The sequence below is a fragment of the Anabrus simplex genome, chromosome 4 (assembly GCF_040414725.1).
Source record: "Anabrus simplex isolate iqAnaSimp1 chromosome 4, ASM4041472v1, whole genome shotgun sequence".
NCBI lineage: Eukaryota > Metazoa > Arthropoda > Insecta > Orthoptera > Tettigoniidae > Anabrus > Anabrus simplex.
The window spans coordinates 18,385,001-18,397,980 of NC_090268.1; the positions used below are offsets into that span (position 1 = coordinate 18,385,001).

Consider the following 12,980-nt stretch of genomic DNA (forward strand, 5'->3'; position numbering starts at 1 on the left):
GAATGATAACCTTTCAAGGTTACAACTTGTGGAACGTGATAAACACGTGGTCCCAGCTGAGTTGCTCTATTTTCTTGTACTAAGCCCCTCTTTTCCATTTTTCGTATCCGACCTTCCTTGGTCACTTGTTCTGTTCCAAACCTGACTCGGGATACTTCATTTTAACACCTCTCATAGCCCTTCCCTCCCTCACCCTCCTTCTTTTTAAGAGAAACACTTTGTTCTAGAATTGGTGGTAACAGTGGCTAAAGTTAACTCGTGTCCTCGTCCCGAGGGTGCAGTTCTTTTCAGGCACACCCCCAATGGAGGTAAGCTGCATGTACCATTCCAACCACATACCAGTCCTCCTGTCATTCTTAAACTTCTGACAGTACCGGGAATTGAACCTGAACCTCCGAGGACGGTAGCTAATATCGCTAACCGTTACCCTACGGAGGCGGGATAACCCCATCGTTTTGCCTTCTAAAACAACAATCAACACTAGCACCAGAAAAAAGGTAGTGGTGATGATTATTGTTTTAAGAGGAAGGGATCCGACGCCTCGAAAAATGAACGTATCGACCAAAGAAAGAGAAGGGCCAGGAAGGGCGTGAAAATGAAAGACTCTCTAGGCCTCGAATGCTCTACCAATGTCGGGGTCGGAAAAGAACAAGAGTTGACCAAGGGAGGTCGGATAGGATGGATGAAAGTGAGAAGCCTGGGACAAGTAAGTGGAAGCAATGCCAGGACTCAGATGAGGGCTCCGTGGTCGCCACCCACACTTCCAAGTTGAGAGCCCCTTGGATCCCTTTTAGTCGCCTCTTACGACAGGCAGGGGATACCGTGGGCGTTATTGTAACGCCCCCACCCACAGAGGGGCACCAGCAAAGTCTGTCATATTGGGAGTAGAATGTCCCAGGTGTATGAGCGGTTACTGAACATCCGAGTGTGTGAAGAAGCTAATGCGGTGATGTCGTCTGATTTTAGATTTTAGAACAAACCTTTCTGTAAGACGCAGTAAAGGTAGAGTGAATCTTCTCTGATCTCTTTACATGATGCGATAGGAAGCGACCGTGGCTTTGTTTAAGATACAACCCGGTATGAAAATGAGAAACGCGGAAGGCTACCGATAGTGGGACTCGAACGCACAGGTAAGTCGCTCGCTGATTACTGTTTCAAGAGGAAATACAGCTAGAGACCGTCACCTCTGAACTCGAATGAGACGAGGAGAAAGAGGAATGAAAGAGAACGGCCTCGAAGAGCGTGAAAGTTGGGCTCGGGAGACGTCGGTTAGGTACGATGAAAGAAGATACAGTGTCAGACTCAAGTTATAGGTCCCGTGGTCACTACTCCACGCTCGCAAATAGAGACCGCATTTAATCGCAATTTACCACAGGTTGGAAACGAATTCTACCCCACACCCTCAGAGGATGCAAAGTGCCGGTAGTGTTTACAGACACAACCCCCCACACTGGCTGTAGGGTTGACATTCAGTACATCTTTCCACTCTCCAGCGAAGCGCGCACCAGACCACTCATTTCCAATTTGGTATACTGTCTGTTTCGCAGTCCCACATTTGCAGGCCGGTGAGTCCCAGATTCCGCAATTGTGCAGCTCACTATTGCATCCCCCAACACTAGTTCTAATGCGATTTAGTCCACGCCGAATATCCCTTGGGAGTCCGGCTCTATGGCTAAATGGTTAGCGTGCTGGCCTTTGGTCACAGGGGTCCCGGGTTCGATTCCCGGCAGGGTTGGGAATTTTAACCTTAATTGGTTAATTTCGCTGGTACGGGGGCTGGGTCTATGTGTCGTCTTCATCATAATTTCCTCCTCATCACGACGCGCAGGTCGCCTACGGGAGTCAAATCGAAAGACCTGCATCTGGCGAGCCGAACTTTTCCTCGGACACTCCCGGCACTAAAAGCCATACGCCATTTAATTTCATTTTTATCCCTTGGGAGCTTCATTTCAGGCAGAGGTTGGGTAAGATCCTGGGAGACTGCCTGTCTCGCGGAATAAGATGGTCATTTTCCTTCCAAGATATCTCAATGAAGAAATCTGCCCGATGTCCCGCGGTTTCCAGGTTCCAAATAGGATGTCTTGCCTGTGAATAGTACCACTATGTGGCAGGTTGTCTATTGTGGTGTGGATTGGGAGATCGTGCTGCGAGAATGTAGTAACAGTAATTAACTACATATTAGGTTTGTACAACATCCTTGATTGTGAGTGGAGAAAACACGATGCGTGATCTCTGCTAGTCTATGCTGCTGTAATCGTTTGTACCAAAGGTCAGTTTGGGACTTGAGTAAGGAAGATTACTATGCAAGCATTGTCTGTATCTTATACAAATATCCGAAAAGCCACACTTATATAACAGGTATCAACATCTGGCTTCAAACCCTCGAACCTTAAAATAGTGCTATTTCCCACTGTTGTTGTCAAGGCGTCAGTGAACCACCTGCAGTTATGGGAACAACATATGAAATGAATCGAACGTTCTAACCTGATTTCCTTTGATAAAACCCAAACACTTTAACGTACAGTGAGTGACCAACAAGTTTGTAACTGGCCTTACATTGTTTACTCCTATCAACCAAATATATCGTTATTTCAACCCCTGTGGGTGAGGGATGCAGACAAAGAATACACCTACGGTATCCCCTGCCTACCGTAAGAGGCGACTAAAAGGGGCGAACCAGGGATGATGGACTAGAACCATGAGACCACTTGTGATTTCTACCATTACGTGAGGAACACCATGGGTCGACGTTACTTGCGATTAGTACCACCATGTGAGGAACACCACAGGTCTGCGTTACCTAGGAGCTGTACCCTTATGTGAGGAACACCACGGGTCTGGACGTTTCCTGTCATTAGTATCACTAGGCCTATATGAGGAACACCTGGGTTGACATTGCCTGTGATTAGTACCACTGTATGAGGAACACCATGGGTCTATATTACCTATGAGTAGTACCACTATATGAGGAACACCATGGGTCTACATTACCTATGAGTAGTACCACTATATGAGGAACACCATTGGTCTACATTACCTATGAGTAGTACCACTATATGAGGAACACCATGGGTCTACATTACCTATGAGTAGTACCACTATATGAGGAACACCATGGGTCTATATTACCTATGAGTAGTGTCACTATATGAGGAACACCATGGGTCTACATTACCTATGAGTAGTACCACTATATGAGGAACACCATGGGTCTACATTACCTATGAGTAGTACCACTATATGAGGAACACCATGGGTCTACATTACCTATGAGTAGAACCACTATATGAGGAACACCATGGGTCTACATTACCTATGAGTAGTACCACTATATGAGGAACACCATGGGTCTACATTACCTATGAGTAGAACCACTATATGAGGAACACCATGGGTCTACATTACCTATGAGTAGTACCACTATATGAGGAACACCATGGGTCTACATTACCTATGAGTAGTACCACTATATGAGGAACACCATGGGTCTACATTACCTATGAGTAGTACCACTATATGAGGAACACCATGTAGCCTGTGATTAGTACCAGCGTGTGTATCCCACCGAGGCTGGGGGAGCGGGCGATCGGCTGCACAGACTAGCGTCTAGCACGAGAAGGTGCCGAGCGTTGGGCCCGAATGTGTTGGTTCCACTGTGTTCCGAATACGTCTGCGTTACCTATGAGTAGTACCACTATATGAGGAACACCATAGATCTGCGTTACCTATGAGTAGTACTGGTGGCCTGCATTTTGGACCCCTTTGGACAACAGTCATCATTTCAGAAAATAAGGCATTGTGAATTGGATCCACGCAGTGGATACATTTTGAAGTTTTAATTATCATTTCGTTTCGTTGCATTTCGTATCATTAGGGGCCGATGACCTAGCTGTTAGGCCCATTCAAACAACAAACATCTCATTGTGTATGTTCAGTCTTCAGCCCTAAGGCTGGTTGGATCCTCAACAGCTCTGCCATCAGCTGTCATAGATGGTCAAGGCATCACTGAAGAGGCGTACTAAGGAAATGAGAAGTGAGGTAGTTTCCCGGTGCTTTCCTCACCGAGCCAGAAGTTGCCATTACATATCAGTCTGCCAAGCCCACTGAAATGCATGCACCAACTGACCCTATGAGCAACATTTTCACACCATTCATAGCAGGGACTGGCTGCAGAAGGAATGGCATTACTAGCATCACTCATACCTCAGTCACTTCCATATTGTCAAAGCCAAGGATAAGACTGAGACAGGTCAATGAAAGTAACAAAATTGCTCTAGCCTATACCAGAAGACACAGTGGACTGTAAACACTAGGTCCCGCCAGCAAAGGCATACATCTTCATTATATATCGTTATTTGAAGGAACTATATTTATATCGGTACTGTAGTCGCCCCCCCCCCCATAGCTCTCAGGGAAAGGCAAAAATCTTATGTAGTCAGGTGTTTTTCTTTCAAGAAAATGATTTTAAAGTCGGTATTACGTAGAAGTGGTGGTACCCCCCCTAACAGGCAGGGGATACCGTGGGCGTTATTCTACCGCCATTCATCTTCCAAAATTTTAAAAATACTACATACCCCCAGGTCTAGCCCCCCTCCCCCTACAAACTGTCATAGACGGCATGTTGGCGTCAGAATGGTTGAATTCTGACTGCGGCATACCATAGCGTGCTTCTTATTAAATGTTGGTAAAACCACTGACGAGGGCAGGCAAATGACTACGACAGGCAATCAAGAAGTTATAACGAATGGTGCAGAGCAGCAGCGTCCTCTAGTAGTACTTTAAAATAAACATTTATGCAGCTCATACGTAAAAGGTGGCCATACAAATGAGGGACACAATGTCATTATTAAATTCGTGAAATTAAAATCGACGGTGCAATTCTGACTCGTTTATTTCTCGAATTAATAGTACCAGCCCAGGGAACACGTCGGAAGTCTAGCAATTTTAATACGATGCCGGATAATTCTTTTTAATCGCAGGTAAGCTCTTTGAAGACTCCGTCCACACGTCATCCTCGTTAAAGATGGGTCAAGACCGACAGGACTGGAGGTCCTCTTTAAGTCATCGATTAAGCCCTTGCCTCCAGTGGTCAAGGTCGCAAGATCGAATCAGAAAACAATAGGTTTGTATTTAAAAGTGCTTATGTGAGGGATTGATATCAATGCATTTATTAGCACATTAAAATTCCTTTTGAGGACAATATTCCGACAGTCTAGCGTCTGTCAAAACCATTAAAATTATTATTATTATTATTATTATTATTATTATTATTATTATTATTATTATTATTATTATTATTATTAAAATCCATCCTTAAAGTCGAATTTAGACGGGCAATATTTTTGCAGAAATGTATGGAGGCATTATACTTGCCGTGTGTGGCCACGAAATGTGGGGCAATGTTGAGCAATATGTTTGGAATAGCAACAAGTGTTGCTGTAGGCCTATATTGCCGAGGCTGTTTCCGGCAATGTTCGTGTTGCCTTGAACATTGCCGAGGGTTGCCGAGGGTTGCCGAGTGTTCCAACGGAGGTGAGACTGCGGACGTCAGTGTGGTATTCCGTAAGGTGAAATTAATCGACTTTATGAACAGCATGAAGTTACTTACTGAACTGTAGGACGTATCATCCGATAAGTGCAGAGATCAACATTTTTTAAAATGAGAAATGGTCTGAAATCGCAAATCAGTTTGGTGTTTCAGTAGACGTGGCGCGTTCGAAATTTAAAAGTTTAAGGACGTATGGTAGAAGTGAAAAAATACATTGTCGGCCAAGAAGGAAAGTGGCAGTGGAGGTGGTGATTTCTCTACAAACACCTGGCGTTTGGGCTTTATAAGAATGTAGTGAAGTTATCATTGTCAAGTCTTATTTCAAGACACAAATCCGTATCCCAGTGTCTTGTATCCAAATACGAACTTATCCACATACGCCTCTCGCTTCGTTTCCGTCGGTTGGTAATTAATTAGTTTGTGAATTATTATATACGACTCTGCTGCAACTGTGATAGCTATGCTGCTGACCAACGGAGTGAGACCTTCTTGCCTATCCATTCAGTTGCTGTGCCTTTACCAGCAAGTTTCCACACTCTTTCTTGGCCAGTATTGCCGGGAAATATTGAAGCAAGTTATATTTCCCAAGATTGCCGGACGTTCGTTGCCCGTATGAATGCGCCTTATTATTTATAGGAGATGTTAGGATAAGATTGTATAACCCCACGGTGATCTTCTGTACCTTGATCTGTAACGTCATGGCTAATCAGATTATACTGACCTTATCACGTCGACGCGACTGTATGAAGGATTCTGGAAGAAAAGCCATTGTAACTGTTTCAGTTATCAGCGGAAATGAATTACGCAAGTTGATAGACGTAGAATTTTCTTTGAAACTTTGTAGTGAACCGTAACTTCTCCAAACACGAGTCTCCTACCCAGTTCTGTCTGGTGTAGGTAAAAGGCAAACTTATTACTGAGATGAAGCCATTCAAAGGTGGGAAGACATCAATAGAAAAATGAAAATTAGCCGACGTCTGTAATGATTAATCGAGTTATGTAGTTTTAACTCTGAATGTGACTATTCATTCTGTTTCTTCAAGGAGGGTTAATTTTAACTCTACGTTAAGCCGAAGTTAATCCCTCCTTCCACCTGGGTTAAACTGTTAACTCGAGGTTAAAGGTACTTGGTGGCTAATTCTATAAGCGATGGTATTTCTGGAGCAGAAAAATTGGTGCCCCTATTTCTCTTCTGAACTTCTTCCATTTTTCGATCACTGCAATCAGTTCTGTCACGATCACAAAAGAATAATATCTACCACGGAACTGAGGAAGAAAACGAAATACCGCGCAAGAAAAAACAAAAGAACCACGCAAGAAGTGTGTTCATAATGTCTGACTTTTAGTCGCTGCCTGCTTGATTGGTACGGCAGCTGTTTCTGCTGAAATAGTTTGGTGAAACGCGTGACTCCCAAGAATGAGTTAAAATATTAACCCTAAGTTAAGGAAACCGGGTTAGAGTGTATTTAACCCACGTTGATGAAACCGGGCCTAAGTGACATAATGTTTCTGCGTGATCTGATGATTAAAATGGGCTTCAACTGGGCTGAAGAGCTGTTACCGAGCCCGTTGGCTACGCGGTTTGGGGCGTGTAGCTTTTGGCTTGCATTCAGGAGATGGTGGGTTCGAACACCACTGTTGGCAGGCGTGTAGATGTTTTTTTTTTCCGTAGGATCCCATTTCCACACCAGAAAAATGCAGGGACTGCACCTTCATTAAGGCTACGGCCGCTTCCTTCTAACTTCTAGTCCTTTCCTATCCCGTCGGTGCGACGTAAAGCAAAACTGAAATAACAATCCAAAATACCTGGTAACCGTGTAAATGAAAGTGATAAATCCACAGTTCTAGATCATCAGGCAAGCAGCTCAATGTTGATAATATCCTGAGGACACGAGCTACGAATTTTGGGTAAATAAAATATAATAAAGTATGAGAATATAATATTCTTTATTTATTACTAAAAATTACAATCCTTTTCTTAATCATCGTCATCCGGTCGATTTAATTAGCATTTTGCCTTTTTCTAGCGCTACGAGCGCTAATGTGAGTCAATGCAAAGTTTCACTTACGCCCTTATAACATTCAGTGTGGATATTTTTCAAAAATCAAAAAAATGCGTGAGGGTATTGAACCGAGGAACAAGTAAGTTAATTTGGCTAGGATTTGAATAAAAAAGGAAACGAGTAAAGAAACAAGTCATTTTAGGATGTTTTTCGGGAACTGCATTTAGGCCGGAAGAGTTTTTCGAGATTTTTTAAAATTTGAAACCTTTCCTGGCGCTTTAGATCTTCAACTTTCGGCACAATCGGGGCAATTGCTTAATTTTACCTTTTTCGTAGTGTGCGGACACCTACTTTGCTTTCTGAGAGATGTTGTCAACATTAAAAGAGGACTAATATGTTTTGTCAGTGTTGGGTCATTAGTGAGTGACACTTGCCGGTCTTGATCGTCTGCTAAGAGATGTTGGACTTGCTGAATTTTTAGTACGAGTTCGCTTTAATAAGAACTTATCTGAAAGAAACTGCGCACGGATATTAAAGGGCATTTCTGCGGCTTCTAATAGAAGAACATTAGTTGGCGTGGTTTTCATAGCTCCAAGGCAAATACGAATGAACTGAAATTGAAGACTATCCAGTTTATTTAGTAGGCGTTTATTGCCACTGAAATGAAACATGCTACCATATTCCAGCTGCGAGCTAATCAGCGTGCGATACAGCACTAATACACAATTTAAAAAAATATAGGGACGTGTTTTGTAACGTCTGGTGTGTGTGTATTTTCAGTCTTCAGCTCTCATAGATGGCCTAGGCATCACTGAAGAGGCGTACTAGGGAAATGAGGAGTGAGGTGGTTTCCCGTTGCTTTCCTCACCGAGCCGGAAGTTGCTATTACATATTAGTCTGCCAAGCCCACTGAAATGCACGCACCAACCGACCCTATGAGCAACATTTTCACACCATTCATAGCAGAAACTGGCTGCACAAGGAATGGCATTACTAGCATCGCTCATACATCAGTCACTTTCATATTGTCAAAACCAAGGATAAGACTGAGACAGATCAATGAAAGTAACAAAATTGCTCTAGACCATACCAGAAGACTTAGTGCACTGTAAACACTAGGTCCTGCCAGCCAAGGCATAACGTCGGTATGTGAACGTTAATTTGGTAGATGGGGTTCCAATGGTCGTACAGCATACCTTGAGACCTTAGCTACTCAGGGTATGTCAAATCGAAGTTATATTCCATCTGTAGGCGTAGCCATGCACTATACTGTCAGATGACCCCTCAAGACAAAGTGAATAGCGGTGCGTCCGTCTGTCCTGAGGTACACAGACTACTGCGATCATTTGAGTACGTTGTACGTAAACCAGCACATCCCATGCCATGAGACATCTTAACGAGGTTCAAGTCGCAAGGGCCGTCACTTTGATCCAGGAAGGATGGACTTTTCGCCGTGTTGTTGTGGATCTCAATGTCCCTCCATCAGTTATTCACCGCTTGTGGAATCACTACAGTGAGGCAGGTCAGTTCACAAGGAGGGTTGGACAAGGCCATGGACGCATGACAACCTCACAGGATGTCCGATATCTAACCATCTGTGCATTGCGGCGTCGTTCAGCAACTGCCAGAGAACTGCAACAAGACCTCAGGAGGGTCACTGGAGTCACGGTGTCTGACCAGACAGTAAGGAACAGGTTAAAAGAAGTGTCCTTACGACCCAGACGTCCTGTTCGAGTGCCCCGTTTAACGCAGCAACGTCGCGCAGCTCGCCTTCTGTTTTGCCCGTACACACGTCAACTGGCAACTTCGCCAATGGAGACCTGTGTTGTTCACAGACGAGTCCAGATTTCCCCTGACACAGCGTGATGGACGTCAACGTGTATGGAGACGCCGTGGTGAGCAGTACATGCCAAATGTTGTCCAGGAAGGCGACCGATTCGGACAAGGTTCTGTGATGGTGTGGGGTAGCATCAGTATTGATTGCCGTACGGATCTTGTCGTCGTCCGTGATAATCTTACCGCTGCGGGGTACATAGAGCAGATACTGCTACAGCATGTGTTGGTTGCTGCATACGGTGTTGGCCCTGAATTCGTACTCATGCACGACAATACCAGCGCTGATATAGCGCGCATCACCAGAGCTGTCTTGCGAGAATTGGACATTCAAGGGATGGAATGGCCAGCAGTGAGTCCCAGCCTTAATCCCATTGAGCATCTGTGGGATAGGCTTGACAGAAGTGTTCGTCGGCGTCCTGTTCCACCGGAGACTCTCCAGAACCTCGAACAGGTTCTCATTGAAGAATGGGACGTGACACCGCAATGTGACCTCCGTCGACTTATACGGAGACACGTAGCTCCACGTAGGAGTCAAGCTGTGATAGATGCTCGTGGAGGACATACAGCATCCTGAAGCTCTCCAACTGAGATAAAAATCCATCCTGGAGGACTTATCACTTTGTTTTCGCCCCTATTTGGACATTTCCGTTTGTATTCTGAAAATGAACGCGAATCCATCGATGTTCTTTCATATACTTCAACGGAAAGAATAAAGTTTTAGTTGGTAATCTACTTGGGTGTGAGATATTGTTTTGTGGAGCATGGTATACGTTCAAAAGCATGTTCCCCTACTTTTTTGGGCTTGTGGTATAGTTAGATGTGCTCCCCACGAAGTTCGAGTTAATATGCGTAGGATATTGATTTATTGTTCCAATTTTGGAATAATATGTTGCATATGAAGGGTCCACGTGAGTCGTGAATCATAAACTAGTCCGAGGAATTTGGTTTGTGGCTGAACCAAGATGTTGTGTGATCCCAGGATGAATTTGTAAACTGGTGGTTGAATTCTTCCTTTTGTTAATATTACTGCCGAGGATTTACTTGCAGAGAGGTCTAATCCATGTTGATGTAACCACTGATTTACATGCTGCATAGCAGCTGTTAAAATGCAAATCTCGCGTATAAATACTCTTTACCTGATTCTCCCTCTACTTCTTCTCATACATCAGGACTACTTGATTACGAGAACTGGAAAAAAATAAAGGAGAGCAGTACGATTTGTTCTGGGTGTGTTACTAAAATGTTGCAAGATTTGCGCTGGGAAGACCTGGGAGTAAGGAGACGAGATGCTCCGCTAAATGGTATTGTTCGAGCTGTCAATGGTGAGTTTGCCTGGAATGACATAAGCAGAAGAATAAGCTTGAGAGGAGCTTTTTAAAGTAGGAAAGATCATAATATGAAGATAAACTTGGAATTCAAGAGGACAGGTTGGGGCAAATATTCATTTATTGAACGAGTAGAAAGGGATTGGAGTAATTTATAGAGGGAAATGTTCAATACATTTCTAATCCTTTGAGAATGTTTAGCAAAAAGCTAGGTGAACAATTGATAGGTGATCAGCCCTAAATGCGGATCATTGATTGATTGATTGATTGATTGATTGATTGATTGATTGATTGATTGATTGATTGATTGGTTGGTTGATTGTTTGATACATTTGATCAAAACTGGTCCATGCAATTTAACTCCGAGTATTACAGCACTTTTTAGGCCTTGGTCGACCTGCTGAGTGCTAACTCGTAGGAGCCGGTTCCGCACTTGTCCACATTCACTTAACGAATCCAATTTTATATACACGTCACAAATATTAATCCAAGTCACGGTCGGGTATCGAACTCGAGATCAGTCGTGCAATTAGATGCCTCTTAAAGAAGAAACCTCATCGTGTTCCAAGATGAATCAGAAAGTATTTCTACTGACCTAGTCCGTGTTACAAACTCTTGCAGGAGCGCTGGAGGACAAAAGCTGTGTCTTAGCTCACGCGACCTTGGCCTTGACTGCCACAGCTTTGTGATGCAGAACAGACTTACAACGAGCATGATTGCTATAATTGCCTGCGATCAGTTGCGGTGGGTGAGGCGGACAATAAGACCCGGAAAGTACGCCCTCTCCACCGCTGATGCCGAACAAACATCGCGAGACTGCAGTACTTATTGCAGTAGGATATGGTGACTATTAAGAAGATAATTTCTTGCACGTAAAAACTACTAGCAGTGTTGCCAACTTTGCCAATTTGTCGCTAGATCTAGCGACTTTCAGATACTTCCGACGACAAAATATACATTTCAGCGACTAGCGACTTCTAAAAACATATCCATTTGGTGACAAAACTAGGGTTTCAGTTTTGAAAACTGATTAGTAATTACTAGAGCCCGGATTTCTATGCACTATCAAATCTCAAAATATGTATACTTTCATGCATTATCATATGGCAGAACAGCTACTGGAGCTCACTCTAGCGGATAGACCTGAACAGTACTGATTCTCTCATAAGAGCACGTGTATTTTTGTGTGAAGTTTTTCATGTTATTTATGCGTTTTCAGTGAGTTGATATAAATAAATAGTAGTGTGTGTCATTCCTTGATATCTCCTCTCAACATGAGGGGAAAGGTATGTGCTGTGTTTGGCTGCAGTAATTACGAAGTAGAGAAAAATGCGCGGTCGTTTTTCAGGTTCCCTCGTAACAAGAACATGTAAGTAATATTGCGTTTGCGTATATATTCTTCCAGTGACAGAGATTTTTATAGTACTTCATAATCTTCTAACCTGCTCGACCCATATTTTAACTGGCATAAAATGTAATACGCATTATTTATTCTATAGTGCAGCAGTTAACCTTCAATACCGATGTGTTGTTGTAGGTGTGATCTGTGGGTTTTGAAATGTCACAGAAGCGATTTGGATAAGGTGTACAAGAAAGAAGGGACGTTACGCTTATATAAGAATTATAAGATCTGTTCAGATCATTTCTAGGCCAGCGACTTTAAAAATCCTCGACTATACAGCCAAGGGCATGTTACATTTTTACTCTAATTGTACGTAAATATTCCTCAAAGCATCACTGTCGACAACATTTTCATACTTTTCTTTCTTTTATCCCTCTTCTCAGATTAAAGCCGGGATTTCATAGATTTTCTTTCTGTTAGTAGGCTTCATGTTAAGAGGAAAATTGTCCAGCTATTAAATGTTAATTCATTGCATCATATGTGTAAGGAATGTGCCGATATTTTTTTTTTGACAAATGTCTTAATGTGATGATACAATGTTTTTAAATGAGGAAAAAAGACAAATCCAACCGTAAGAGTTCAGGCAGGAATGCTTAAGCTAAAAAAGTAATATATAAATGAAAGTTCAAGCCATTTCACTGCAGTCCATTTCATACCTTGTTTATATGTCTAATTTCAAATAATTTTAAATAATTCTTCATTCATTTATCCAGAATTGCTTTAGCAAGTTCGAAGTTAATATCTCCTTAACACTTTCTTTCTAGACGTAATTTATTTATCCATTTCCGTATATACATTTCCATTGATATTTGAATTTAGCGCGATTTGTTCAGGTCAAGTCACTAGGAGCGCCAGCGTCGAATTGT

The 12,980-nt window shown here is 42.9% G+C and overlaps 1 protein-coding gene across 3 annotated transcripts in view; it reads left to right on the forward strand.

Annotated features, from left to right (window-relative positions):
- Window positions 1–12,980, forward strand: part of LOC136871582 (uncharacterized) — a 723,775-nt gene that overhangs the window by 404,035 nt on the left and 306,760 nt on the right. The window lies entirely within an intron of this gene.